At 47.2% G+C, this 12298-nt stretch overlaps 1 long non-coding RNA gene across 7 annotated transcripts in view; it reads right to left on the bottom strand.

The window, feature by feature from the left end:
- Positions 1-12298, bottom strand: part of LOC118146308 (uncharacterized) — a 221145-nt gene that overhangs the window by 139629 nt on the left and 69218 nt on the right. For 6 of the 7 annotated variants that reach the window (XR_013522029.1, XR_013522028.1, XR_013522034.1 and 3 more), the window contains 4 exons: positions 11568-11630; positions 9089-9163; positions 8856-8983; positions 7189-7384 (listed from right to left, as the gene is read on the bottom strand). This is a non-coding gene — a long non-coding RNA (uncharacterized LOC118146308). The remainder of the gene's footprint in view (positions 1-7188; positions 7385-8855; positions 8984-9088; positions 9164-11567; positions 11631-12298) is intronic. The other variant, XR_013522036.1, reaches the window with a different exon arrangement.

Here is a 12298-nt window from a genome sequence, read left to right as displayed (position 1 = left end):
TAAAGTTAGCAACAGCCCAGGTGGCAGGTGCTATAATCATCTCATTTTACAGAAAGGAAATGGGGATCAGAGAGATGTACCAACTTGCCCAAGGTAACACAGCAAGGAAGTAGAAAAAGTAGCCTGTGGGGAGACCTCAGGTCTGCAAACCCCAAAACCAGATCTTTTATTCTCTATCCCAAGGATATACAAATGATAGCCTATGGGCCAAATCTTGCCAACCACCTGTGTTTGCAAATAAAGTTTTATTGGAACACAGCTATGCCCATTCCTTTACATTATTGTCTTGGCACCCCAACAGCACAATGCACCACAAAACTTAAAGTATTTACTATTTGGCCCTTTGCACGGCCAGAATAAGTTTGCAGACCGCAAGCCAAGTTACCCTTGGTGCTACTGGTGCTTAAATGAAATGAAGGCAGGGTGACTCCGGGAGACAAGGCTGGTGAACCTGGAGATCCCAAGGGAAAGTCAGTCTCCAAGACGCACGGGCTGTTTCCCCGGATAATAAGGAAGGTTTCTTATGAGTCTAAGAGCAGAAAGGAGGAAGGAAGAGAGGTAGAGAAGAACAAGCCTGAGCCACACTTGAGATGAAGCTGGGTAAGAACCAGGTCTGATGAGAGAGGCAGTGATGCTGGAAGGAAACCAGACAAGGGAGGCCGGTGGATGCAAGGACCTACCCTGTCACTTGCTTTAGGACTCTGGAAACGTTTACCTCCCTTCAGACACCCTCAGTTTCTCTGCTAGAAAATGGGGATAATAATGGTGCCATCTGGAGGATTCACCAGGACAGAGCATACCAAGTGCATAGCAGGCACACAGTAGGCGCTCAATAGATGCTTGACAGATGAATGAAGGACTCAGCTCAAGATCTCAGAGGTCAAATTTTGCAGAGTCCCTCCTCTGCAGCCCTGGTAAGGAAGGCGCTCTCCAGACCCCCTCCTTCCTCGCTCTATGGGCTGGTTCCGGGAGTTTTACAAGGCTGAATGAGTCGCCGGAGGCTGTTAAGACACGAGGGCTTTTTCCTTTAAGTCTCCCCTGTAAGTCACCTCGAAGCATTTCCGGGATCGATTGGCTCTTCTCCTCCTTGTAGGAGCCCTCCCCAGGGAACTGTTTGCCGAAAGGAATCGGCCAGTTTGCATTTAGTCACCTTTATCTGACCCAGGAGATAAATCTCTCTTAGTTTGGTTTTTCTGCAGGGAGGATCCTCGGAGGCCCGCTAGGCACCACACAAATGCTGGAGACCGCGTTCATTCAGACGCTGATTACTCCAAATAAGAGGTGACTGGAGGCCTGAGGAAGCCAGTTGTTCTCAGAAAAGGAACAGGGTCTGTAGAAGCATGATGGCAAAGGTGCATTTGAGCTAATTCAGGGCTTCTGAGCCTCCTTCTGGGAACATACATACAGGGCTCACAACCCCAGGAATGGGCCACTATGGACAGAGAAAAAGGACATCACTCCACTGAGAGGGACTTCAAGTTGAACAGAGAAGGGAATCCTAGGCACAATATCCTAGAGGCCACGTGGTTTATGAAACCCTGGTTTCAAATCCCAGCTCCTCTGCGCTCGCCCCAGCAGCAATGTCCTGGGTAAATAAATGGCTTCAATGTTTTTTTTCTGCATCTCAGTTTCTTTCTTTGCAAAAGGGACGTAACGCTAATAACCCCATAGATACTGACCCCATGAAATTGTCTCGAGGATTAAATGAACTTCTACACTTAAAGAAAGGGCTGGCCGGGCGCAGTGGCTCATCACCTGTAATCCCAGCATTATGGGAGGCTGAGGTGGGTGGATCATGAGGTCAGAAGTTTGAGACCAGCCTGGCCAACATGGTGAAACCCCGTCTCTACTAAAAATAGAAAACTTAGCCCTGCATGGTGGTAGATACCTGTACTCCTAGATACTGAGGAGGCTGAGGCAGAATTGCTTGAACCCGGGAGGCAGAGGTTAAAGTAAGCTGAGATCATGTCACTGTACTCCAGCCTGGGGAAAAAAATGGGGCTTAGCACATGCTAAACCCTCAACACAGGTCACCCCTCCCGCTCCTATTATTGTTGTTTGACTGGTGCAAAAAAGTAGACGCTGTTATTCACACACTGACCCTGTATCCCCTCCCACCAATGTGCAAGGTTGGTTTAACCCCCACCACCCCCAGCTTCTGCATCTCCTAGAGAAAGCTGTCCTGCCAATGGCAGTTTTACACAGAAGACACCACTGGCTTCCCCCAAAGAGGTGGATCTTGTGCCCAGAGATTCCAAACCTCTTCATTAATAAATTTCCTTCCAACATTCAGCGTCCCTTCCTCAGGGCTCTGCCTTCAGATGCCTGGGATGGCTGAGGGTGCTTTAAGGTCAGTCTTTCTGAGAAGGGCTGAACTCTATGTGCCCTTTCCCATGGAGGACCACAAGTAAGTGGAGGTGCTTACCCAGGAAGCCATCACAAACTGATGCTACAGCCTTAGCTAGGAGGCACGTTTCGGAGCGATCCAGAGTCCCAGTGTCTCTGATCTCCCACTGAGGCACAGCAATTAAGGGTGCAGCTTAAGACAGACCGCCTTTCCCATCCAGATTGTCACTTTCTACCCTGTCCAGTGGCTGAATCTCTGCAAGCCTCAATTTCCTCATCAGTAGAAGGGAAGTAATAGTTGTATCAGCCTCATGAGATTATCACACAGTTAACAATGAAATATATTCAGAAGCCCTTAGCTGTCTGTGTTGGGTCAGTGGTAGGTATTATTAACAAAGACAGCCTCCGACTGCAAACTGAATGCCCTGGCTTTTCATTCCATTTTGGCCACAAACTGACTAACAACTCTGGCAAGTCCCCGCCCCTCTCCGGGCCTCAGTTTACCCCTCAGACTCTCCAACACTCCCCCACCCCGGAAGCCCATCATGCTGGGCTCCTGTCTGTTTCATGTGATCTCCTCTCATACCTCTGTTTGCTCTGTCTTCACCCAGTGCCGGCACCAAGTCTGAGTGGTTTTGCTCCTGAATCTCCACACTTGTCAAGGAGACCTGCCTATTCATTGTGTTTCTTTTCCAGGAGCAGAAAACCAAGGCTTGCCAAGCCAGGGTTCAACCCACAGCCTCTGCTTTTTTTTGAATCATGCGCGTGCACACACACACACACATTGGCAGAATAGCCATCTCCTGCTGCCTTCATCTTCCCGTGCCCCATCACATTTATCCCAAAGTATTTGTCAGAATGTCCCCCCAGGGATCAGGAGGTAGGAAATGTCATTTTAGATCCATTACTAGAGCTCTAAGGTGCTTAGAGATGATCAACACCAATTTCAACTTCCATCCAGGGAGGAGGGAAGGGCAGGAGCAGCCCTCATCTCTGGCAAGGGGATCTGTGCCAGCCACCCCAAGCTGCCGGATACCACCACCCCAGGGCAGGGAAGGAGGGCAGCTTGCAGGAGCTGAGGGACGCCAGCCACTCTGTGTCCTCAGATTTACCTGCCATGGCTGATTTGAATAATTCAGCAATGCCGGGTCTCCTGGGCACTATTGTCTTCAGTGAAGGCAAATCAGTTGCCCGCTCGGCCTGTTAAGAGGGCCCCTGCCTGCTGCCTTTTTTTGTGAATCAGGATTAATGAGATGGTGAGGGAAAGCGCCGAGCCCTGGGCAGAGATGCCGGCAGCAGGCTCTCTGGGAGCAGCGGGCCTCAGAAGTGGCTTCTGCCTTGATATCCTCAGGCAGTCTTCGGGGGCAGCCATCAACCTGTGGATAACTAGCTATCACCCAGCCTGCCAGACCCCCAGCCTCCTGCTCAGCTCCTATGACTTCAGGAAAAAGAGACAGCAAGAGGGAGAAGGCGGTCGGTAGGCAGGGAGTCTTCGCCCCTCACCTCTGGCAACGCGGCAGGCTCGGGTGGTAAACTCCACAGAAGGCTTCCTTTCCCGCAGGCTACGCCAGAGTGAGATGCGAGGGTGATCCTCCCAGCCCAACCCCGGGGCTGGTAGAGAGTTTGCTAGGTTCCAGCCTCCACTGCAAGGAGGTTACACAGATAGCCAGGACCCCATGCCTGGTTTTTTGACAGCTGTCACTCACATAAGATACAAGAGACTGTCCTTGTGCCTCTCACTGGTGATGCCTTCCTCTCCCTCCCTCTGCCTTGGAGTGGTCAAACAGGTGGGTTCAGGCTACTCCACTTGTATGCTGTGTGACCACACACAAGTCGCTTAACCTCTCTGGGCCTCAATGACCTACCTACAAAAATGAAGATAAATATATGACTTACCCCATAGTTTCCTAAGAGGATTTCCAGGTATTTAAGCTTGTAAGCCCTTAAGATCTGAGACATCCCCAGAAAGACAGAACATCCACCTGACCCATGGACTCATGGGCAATTATGGATAAATGGATATTGTTTCAAGCTGCTAGGTGGAGCTGGATCATGTATGATCATATTGTATTTGTATCATTATCATTGCCAACTCTAAGATGGTTCTACATGTGGTGTCGTCCACAGCCCAGGCCAGGTGGCAAGTCATTTGTTACCTTTCCACAGTGAGGTATGCACAAAGAACACACACAGAGAAAGAAAAGTATTTAAAAAGTTCTGTCATAATTTGGCGGACAGCAATTTTGTATTATTGAATATAATAATAAAAAAGGGCTTAGATTGTGTATGTCTTATTTTTCATTTAATTTTTCTAGAAATTTGCTTTTTTACTATATTTTTTAAACTGCCATTCTGCAATAAATTGGAATTTAAAAAAAATACCGGTGCCTCAGCACAGATAGCTTGGGAAGAGTGCTCTGGTCACACTCTAACACGCACACAAATCCCCTGGGGATCTTGTTAAAATGGGCTTACTGATTCAGTTAGCGGAGGTAGGACCTGAGATTCTGCATTTCTAATAAGAGCCCAGGGGAGGCTGAGGCTGCCGGTCCAGGGACCACACTAGTGAGGGGAGTGTGTGGCGCACCTTGGCTGATGCCTTTTCCCCACCCTACCCGGATGCCATTCACTCTAAGAAACCTCTCCATCACAAAAGCTCCCTCCTGGTTTGCTCTTGGCTAAAGACTTCCCAAGGTCTCTGGACACAGAGATTACAAAGTTCAGACCTCACTACCAAATCAGAGGCATGTGTCAGGAGTTCCACATGCATCAGCAGCTCCAACGACTAGCATACAAGAAGCAGGTACCACGTGCCAGGCATTATATCTGAATGCTTCTAGAATCTTCAGCGACAGCTCTTCTAGCCTCTTCAAGTCTTTGAGATAATGCAGGCCAATTCTTGAGCACAATACCAGGCAGAGCCAGCACTCAATCACTACTAGCTATTAAAGCTATTCATTTTTCTATACCCTAGCAATTTATCCTCACAACTCCTTAAAATAGAGGTGTAGCTGTCAGCTACTGCTGTGTAGCAAACCAAGCCCAAACCTAGCAGCTTGAAACAATATCCATGTATCCATGATTGCCCATGTGTCTATGGGTCAGGTGGATGTTCTGTCTTTCTGGGGATGTCTCAGAAGATATTGGCTGGCTCACTCATGCATCTGTGGTCATCTGGAAGGACAGTGTTCTGGAATGGGATCAGCTAAGACACTTTATGTCTGTTGCAGTTGGCCTGTCATCCTCCAACAGGCCAACCTGAGCCTCTTCCTCTGCGGGTCACAGGGTCAGAGAGAACAGACTACACAAGGCCTCCTGAGACCTAAGCTCAGGACAGACGTATTACCTCTTCTGCCCCATTTTGTGGCCAAAATAAGTCACGTGACCATCCCAGCATCAAGGGGTGGGGAAATGGACTCTGTCTCATCATGGGAAGAGCTATGAAGTCACATTCCAAAAGACACATACACAGAGAAAGGTAGACACTTAGGGCCATTCTTACAGGCATATCATTGTCCCCTCTTGCTAGATGAAGAAACCGAGGGTCAGAGAGGTTCAGAGATTCACCTGAGGTCTGACAACAGCTAGAAAGAGACACAGCCCAGCTCCGCCTGACTCTGGAAACTATATTCTTAACCTCTATCTCAGACTCTTCTCCACATTAAAAAAAAAAAAAATTCTAGTAACTCAATTCACCAAAGGAAGAGGATTTTCAAATATTTTGACATCTCCAATGGAGGTTTTTGCCTGCTCTGGCTCCGGTGCCGCCCCTGCCCTCTAATCACAGGCCTGTTTCCCTTCACCTGCTCTCCCTTGCCTCCTGAGTCTTGCAGCTTCAAGCAATTTATCTTTCCCTCTTTTTTTTAATGGTCTCTTTAACACAGAATTTTCTTTCTTTCTTTTTTTTTTTTTTTTTTTTTGAGTCGGAGTTTCGCTCTTGTTACCCAGGCTGGAGTGCAATGGTGCAATCTCGGCTCACCGCAACCTCCGCCTCCTGGGTTCAGGCAATTCTCCTGCCTCAGCCTCCTGAGTAGCTGGGATTACAGGCACGCACCACCATGCCCAGCTAATTTTTTGTATTTTTAGTAGAGACGGGGTTTCACCATGTTGACCAGGATGGTCTTGATCGTAGAGACGGGGTTTCACCATGTTGACCAGGATGGTCTTGATCTCTTGACCTCGTGATCCACCCAAAGCGCTGGGATTACAGGTATGAGCCACCACACCTGGCCCAACACAAGGGTTTTCTAACAAGACAAATTGAAGGGCTTGGGCATCAAGCTGAGCTTGTCCATGCTCATAGAAGGGGGTGCAATGAGGAGCAAAAGGGAGCCTGGAGAAGACACGGGCACAGGCTGAGCGGTCCCCTCAAATTCTGAAATTGGAGAAGCATGTATCTTCAAGCTCCCTTTTTGCCCACTTGGGGAAAAGAGCACTCTTGTTCCCAAAATCTAGTGCCTCTTGTCCTGTGTTCTCCCCAGACTTCCAGAGTTCTGAAAATATATTTGGAAACTCCTTTAAATGAGCTGCAATGTTTCAGGTAGTCGAAAAACTCAGGAAGTCTAGAACTATAACTTTACAGTTCTGTAACTGAGTATAATTGCTATTACAGCCTGTGTCCTTCCAGGTGGCAAAAATATCATCATAGTTCATTTAGGGACCCCTACCCACTTTCTCCAGGGCTGTGTCCAAATTCTGGGGGGATTGCAGTATGCCAACTTGAGTGCATTGTTTATCAGCTGCTGCATAACAAATTACCCCAAACCTTAGCATCTTAAAGTGACAATGAACATGTATTATGTCTCATGATTTCTGTGAGTCAGGAATTCACGAGCAGCTTACCTTGGTGGCCTAGCTCTGCGTTGTTCATGAGGCTGTGGTCAGATACAAGCCAGGCTGTAGTCTCACCTGATGGCTTGACTGGGGCTGGAGGCTCCACTGCCAAGGTGGTGTGCTCACATGACCAGCAAGTTCATGCTGGCTGTCGGTTGGGAGCCTCTCCACAGAGCTACTCAGACATCCTCCTCACATGGCTTCCCTGAGGGCAAGGGGTCCAAAAGGATTTGATAAAAGCTGCAATTCCTTCATGATGTAATCTCAGAAGTCACACATCACCTCCTCTGTACAATATTGATCACACAGGCAGTACTGATATAATGAAGAAGGATGCGGGGGGTGGTGGCTTGCACTTGCAATCCCACTGCTTTTGGAAGCCAAGGCAGGAGAATCACTTGAATCTAGGTGTTTAAGATCAGCCTGGATAGCATAACAAGAACCCTGTCTCTGCAAAAAAATTAAAAATTAGCCAGATGTGGTGGCACGTGCCTGTAGTCCCAGCTACTCGGGATGCTGAGGCAGGAAGATCGCTTGAGCACAGGAGTTCAAGGCTCCAGTAAGCCGTGATCATACAACTGCACTCCGGCCTGGGCAACAGAGTAAGGCCCTGTCTTTTGAAAATAAATAAATAATAAAGGAAGAGAACGAATGAGGGTATGAATCCCAGGAAATAGGACTCAGGGCAGCTTATCTGGGAGGCTGGCCTCCCACAGGGTGTCAGGAATGGGGCTTATCTGGTTCTTCAGGGTGTATTTATCTCACTGGCTTCTGCTGAGATGTTCTCACTCATGTCTGAGGTTGCAAAAACCCTCCTTCACTCCTCACTTTAAGCCCTTTATGCTCTTTTAAAGGATGCATCAGTGCCTGTTCTGCAACTCAGAGTCTTTTCTGTTCTGAAAACAGGGAGGCTATGCTTTTGCATCCTTCCATATCTTTTGTCATCTGCCCAGACCTTGGCTGGCTTTTCAAATTCGAAAGCCAAGAATTTGACTTGGTCCCTATCTGCTTTGTGCTGTGTCATTCTTTCCTTGAGGCAATAATTGCCACATGGTCTGGCTGCAGCTGCCTGAAGGGGGACGCTGGTCACAGGACATAAATAAATGCATGGAATTAAAAACACACACACACATATGCAAGACCTTAGTTAATATTCCAGAATATTTTTCTGCTATGCTGCAAAAACAGTGGGTGAATATAAGTTGTCTTTACCATCTCTGTTCATTTTCACTGTGACCCTGTAAGATGAATCTAAAACAACCCCATTTTATAGATGAAGAAAGAGTCAGAGAGGTTAGGTGACTGGCTAACCCCATATTCCAGGTGGGTGGCTTATGTGTGACTCAACTCCAGCAACTTTCTGACCCAAGTCAGCACTCTTGCCCCGACTGCGCTCTTTCTTCTCTGCCTTCTTTTCCCCTCTGAAATCTGCTTAGTTTAAGATGTTTTCCTAATCACTGAAAAGGTTCCTTCAGAGGATTTATAAGCTAAAGAGAAGATCTTTGAATGGTGGGGTTTGATGTGCAGAGCACTCACGGGAGACACCTGAGGGGACACGAGATCAATTCAGCACCCCTGAAATGATACAGCACGTCATCTCCTCCTTCACCTTTGAAGGGCTGACCTTTGAATGGGAAGGATTCTAGACAGAGGGCAAGAGAAACAGATGGACTTACAGACAGAACAGCAGGAGAAAAACAAAAGCAGAGTGATCCTTTCCATCCTGTTGCCTCAAAGAACCTCTCCAAGGAGTGTCAGCATCTGAATTTGATACCAACTCTGGAAGGTTATTAAGTTTGAACTCCTAATAAAGAACAGATGGGAAATGGAAGAAAATCAAAGATCACAATATGCTTTCCGTATTTTTTGCCTAAATGAAAAAAAAAAATTGTCAGGAACCACTGATCACCTTTTGTGAGTGTCACATCCCCAGTGCGGGATTCCCGATCAGCAGGTGTGTTTCCTCGCACAGATCCAGGCGTGGCTGCCGGAAGCAGAAAAGGCAATGGTTTCCAGGCTGTAGCTGAAGGGTGGAGGGAGTATTCTTTGATTCTTTAGCTGTTCAGATCCATCATCTGAACAGTGAGGGGCACAGGTTATGGAGAAACAGAACCCCGCCTTCTAATTCTGGATCTGCCATTATAGGTGTGACTTTAGGCAAGTGATTCCATTTATCTGGGGTCTCAGTTTCCTCATCTGTAAGGATCTTTGAAATGATTTAAATAAATTGCTGCAGAGTAACTGTCTTGTGATACCTATTTAAAAAGAAGTAGTAATTGCAACAGAGAGAAAATTACATGTTCACTAAATGTTGTTTTATATTAACTCTTCCTGGATGCACAGAAAACTATCTTTGCTGACCTCTTCCGGCTACGGGGTCATATGACTGGCTTTGTGAGTGGAAGTGCTTGCTGAGCATCACTTCAGGCCAAGGAAGTGTGCCGTCCCCATGAGATTTTCCAATCTCTCTCATGCTCTGACACAGCATCCTCAAACTGCAGTACAGAAGCACACAATTTAAAAAGCCTGAGTCACTGAGTCACCACATGGATCATGGTGCCTAGGCCCAGAGTGGACTCCACAGGGGTGAAAAATAAACTTTGTTTCTGAGATTTGGGATTGTCTGTTACAGCAGCCCAGCTGATGCTGACTAATTCAGAAGTCATTATTATTACTGCTATTACTGTTGTGTTGTATAGAGAAGGCAGTCATTTAAATTCAAATTGGTTCCTTATGATTGTTAAGTAACTGACCTAGATGAAATACACAGGTTGCTATTTAGCTCCCTGGTAGGGAGCAGAGTGCGATATAGCAGGAAGGCTTGACAGGGAAAGGAGATAGAAAGGGCTTATCACAGAGAACCACAGGGTTTGCCCAAACCCTAGTGGGAGGAATTTCAGCATCCCTTTTCTGCCATATCAAATATATGATGTTTGCTTCATTTTCATTTATTGCCCCTCACCTCCCACTCCATCCTCCCTGCACCCACTTTTAACCACCTGGCACCCTCTCGCTCTCCTGGTCACACGATGGCCCCTAACGCCTGATCCCAGGTGTGGTTGCTCTGGTTTTAACCTGAGATGCAGCCAATCGATGAGATTTCTTAGTCAGTGGCACCCCCATCATCCCTTGCCCCTGATGTCCCACCCTGGTATGAACCATTGTCTCACAAGAGGAGCTTAGACACATTAATCCAACATTAATCCAAAAAAAAGAATAAAGATTATTTCTTAAAATAATTGAGACAGAGAGTCCATGTCCCCGGATCATATCTCAGAATCAAAGAAATGCAAAATCAAAGAGCTATAGAAGTTGAGGATATAGTGCTAAAGAATCAAAGAATACTAAAAACCATGGAATCATAAAAAAAAAAAAAAAAACCCACAGAACCGTAGATCCCAGCTGAGCCTAATTTGGCACGTTGGGCCTGCTCTACCCTAAGGCATCTATTTGCATGAGCACTGCAGGCTGGAGGAGAAGCAAGATTTGTGCTTGGGATCCTAAAACATGGAGAAGACAAGACAAGATGGTCTGTGCCTCCCTTTGCTTCATATAAACCAACAGGGGAATCCTGGTAGTCCTTTTATAAAGCTACATTTGTCTCTTGACAAAGATTCTCTCCTTGACCGAGTGGTAGTCGGGCTCCTCTGAATCCTCCTCTCAGCTAAGCCTTGACGACCTTGGCACCTGTCTTTGCAAAGCCTGCAGAGCCCAGCTGTAGTAAGAATCCTGCTGAGCTGGTTTAGGGAGAACTGTCCCTTCTCCCCCGAAAACTGGTCACCCTTCCTATCTAGTCAAATCCCTCACCTTTCCACTGTCCCCCAGGTAATATCTGTTCGCCTTGGTCTGCCTTCAGCAGCAGTCCCTCCTTCCTTTGACCTCCCCTCTTACTAATTTTCCATCCACTTACCCACTCCCTAACCTACCACCCTTGATCATAAATCTTCACTTGTTGCATTGGAAGTTGAACCTGATCTCTCTCCCCTATTGCAATTGTCTTGATACCCAACAAGATAGTCCTGTCAAGTCTTCCTGTTTTCACATATGTCAGAAAAATTTTTTCTTTAACGCTCTTCAACCCATGTGCTGTGATCCAATGAGAGTCAAACTTTGCATGAAATTCTTTTTTCAAATAAAATCCAATGAATAAAATGGGTTGAGCTGATCGTGTTGAAAGTAGGAAGTGAACGTGAAATTCTGTGCACCTCATAGTTGCCCCCCTTACAGTTCCTTACGTTCCCTGGGGACCCCAAGCACAGTCAGAAAACCTCTAGGGAGGTGGGGAACCCTGCACAGAGAGCTGGACTGTTGGCATCTCAGTGCCACTGGGGCTTCCTGCCACATACTCCCCTGCATCATGAGGCTAGAGGCCTGGGAACTATACTTGCCCAGCTCCTTTGCCAGTAGAGTTCCAGCTCAGCTTCCCTCAATGTGAAGTATTCGTGTGAGATCTGGACGACAGGAGAGAAGAAGAAAGCATTATTGTCCCACCATCAGCGGGACTTCTGCAGAAAGCAGACATTTGGTGCTTCCCAGCATCTTCTGGACATTTTCTCTTAAATAACCCACATCAGTGCTGTAGGCAGCCGAGGACATGAGCAGGGGTGCTCTGCAGGAATCCCTGCACACCCTGCTATCTTAAGTGCTGCAGAAGTTCCCTGACCTTCCAACAGTTTTCTAAGCATTGCATTCCCTGTATTCAATCTCTTCCTGATTGAAATACCTAGGGGGGTTCTGTTTTCCTGATGCATCCTGAAGAATGCAGACAGTCAGGACACATGGCTTCTAATTTCATCTAGAGGCTAAGGGTAGCTTGGGCTACTAATGGGTATCCACTGATAAAAATAACAATAATAGCAACTCTTATTTTCACTCTGTATGTGAAAGATGAGACAGAGTCTCATCTTGTTGCCCAGGCTTGAGTGCAGTGGCACAATCTCAGCTCACTGCAACCTCCGCCTCCCGGCTTCAAGTGATTCTCCTGCCTCAGCCTCCCAAGCAGCTGGGATTATAGCGTCTGCCACCACACCCAGCCAAGTTTTTGCATTTTCATTAGAGATGGGGTTTCACCATGTTGGCCAGGCTGGTCTTGAACTCCTGACTTTGGGTGATCCACCCA

This window comes from Callithrix jacchus, chromosome 1, assembly GCF_049354715.1.
Source record: "Callithrix jacchus isolate 240 chromosome 1, calJac240_pri, whole genome shotgun sequence".
In the NCBI taxonomy this organism is placed as follows: domain Eukaryota; kingdom Metazoa; phylum Chordata; class Mammalia; order Primates; family Cebidae; genus Callithrix; species Callithrix jacchus.
Note: the sequence above shows the minus strand (reverse complement) of the source record. Positions and strands in the feature narration are given on the sequence as shown.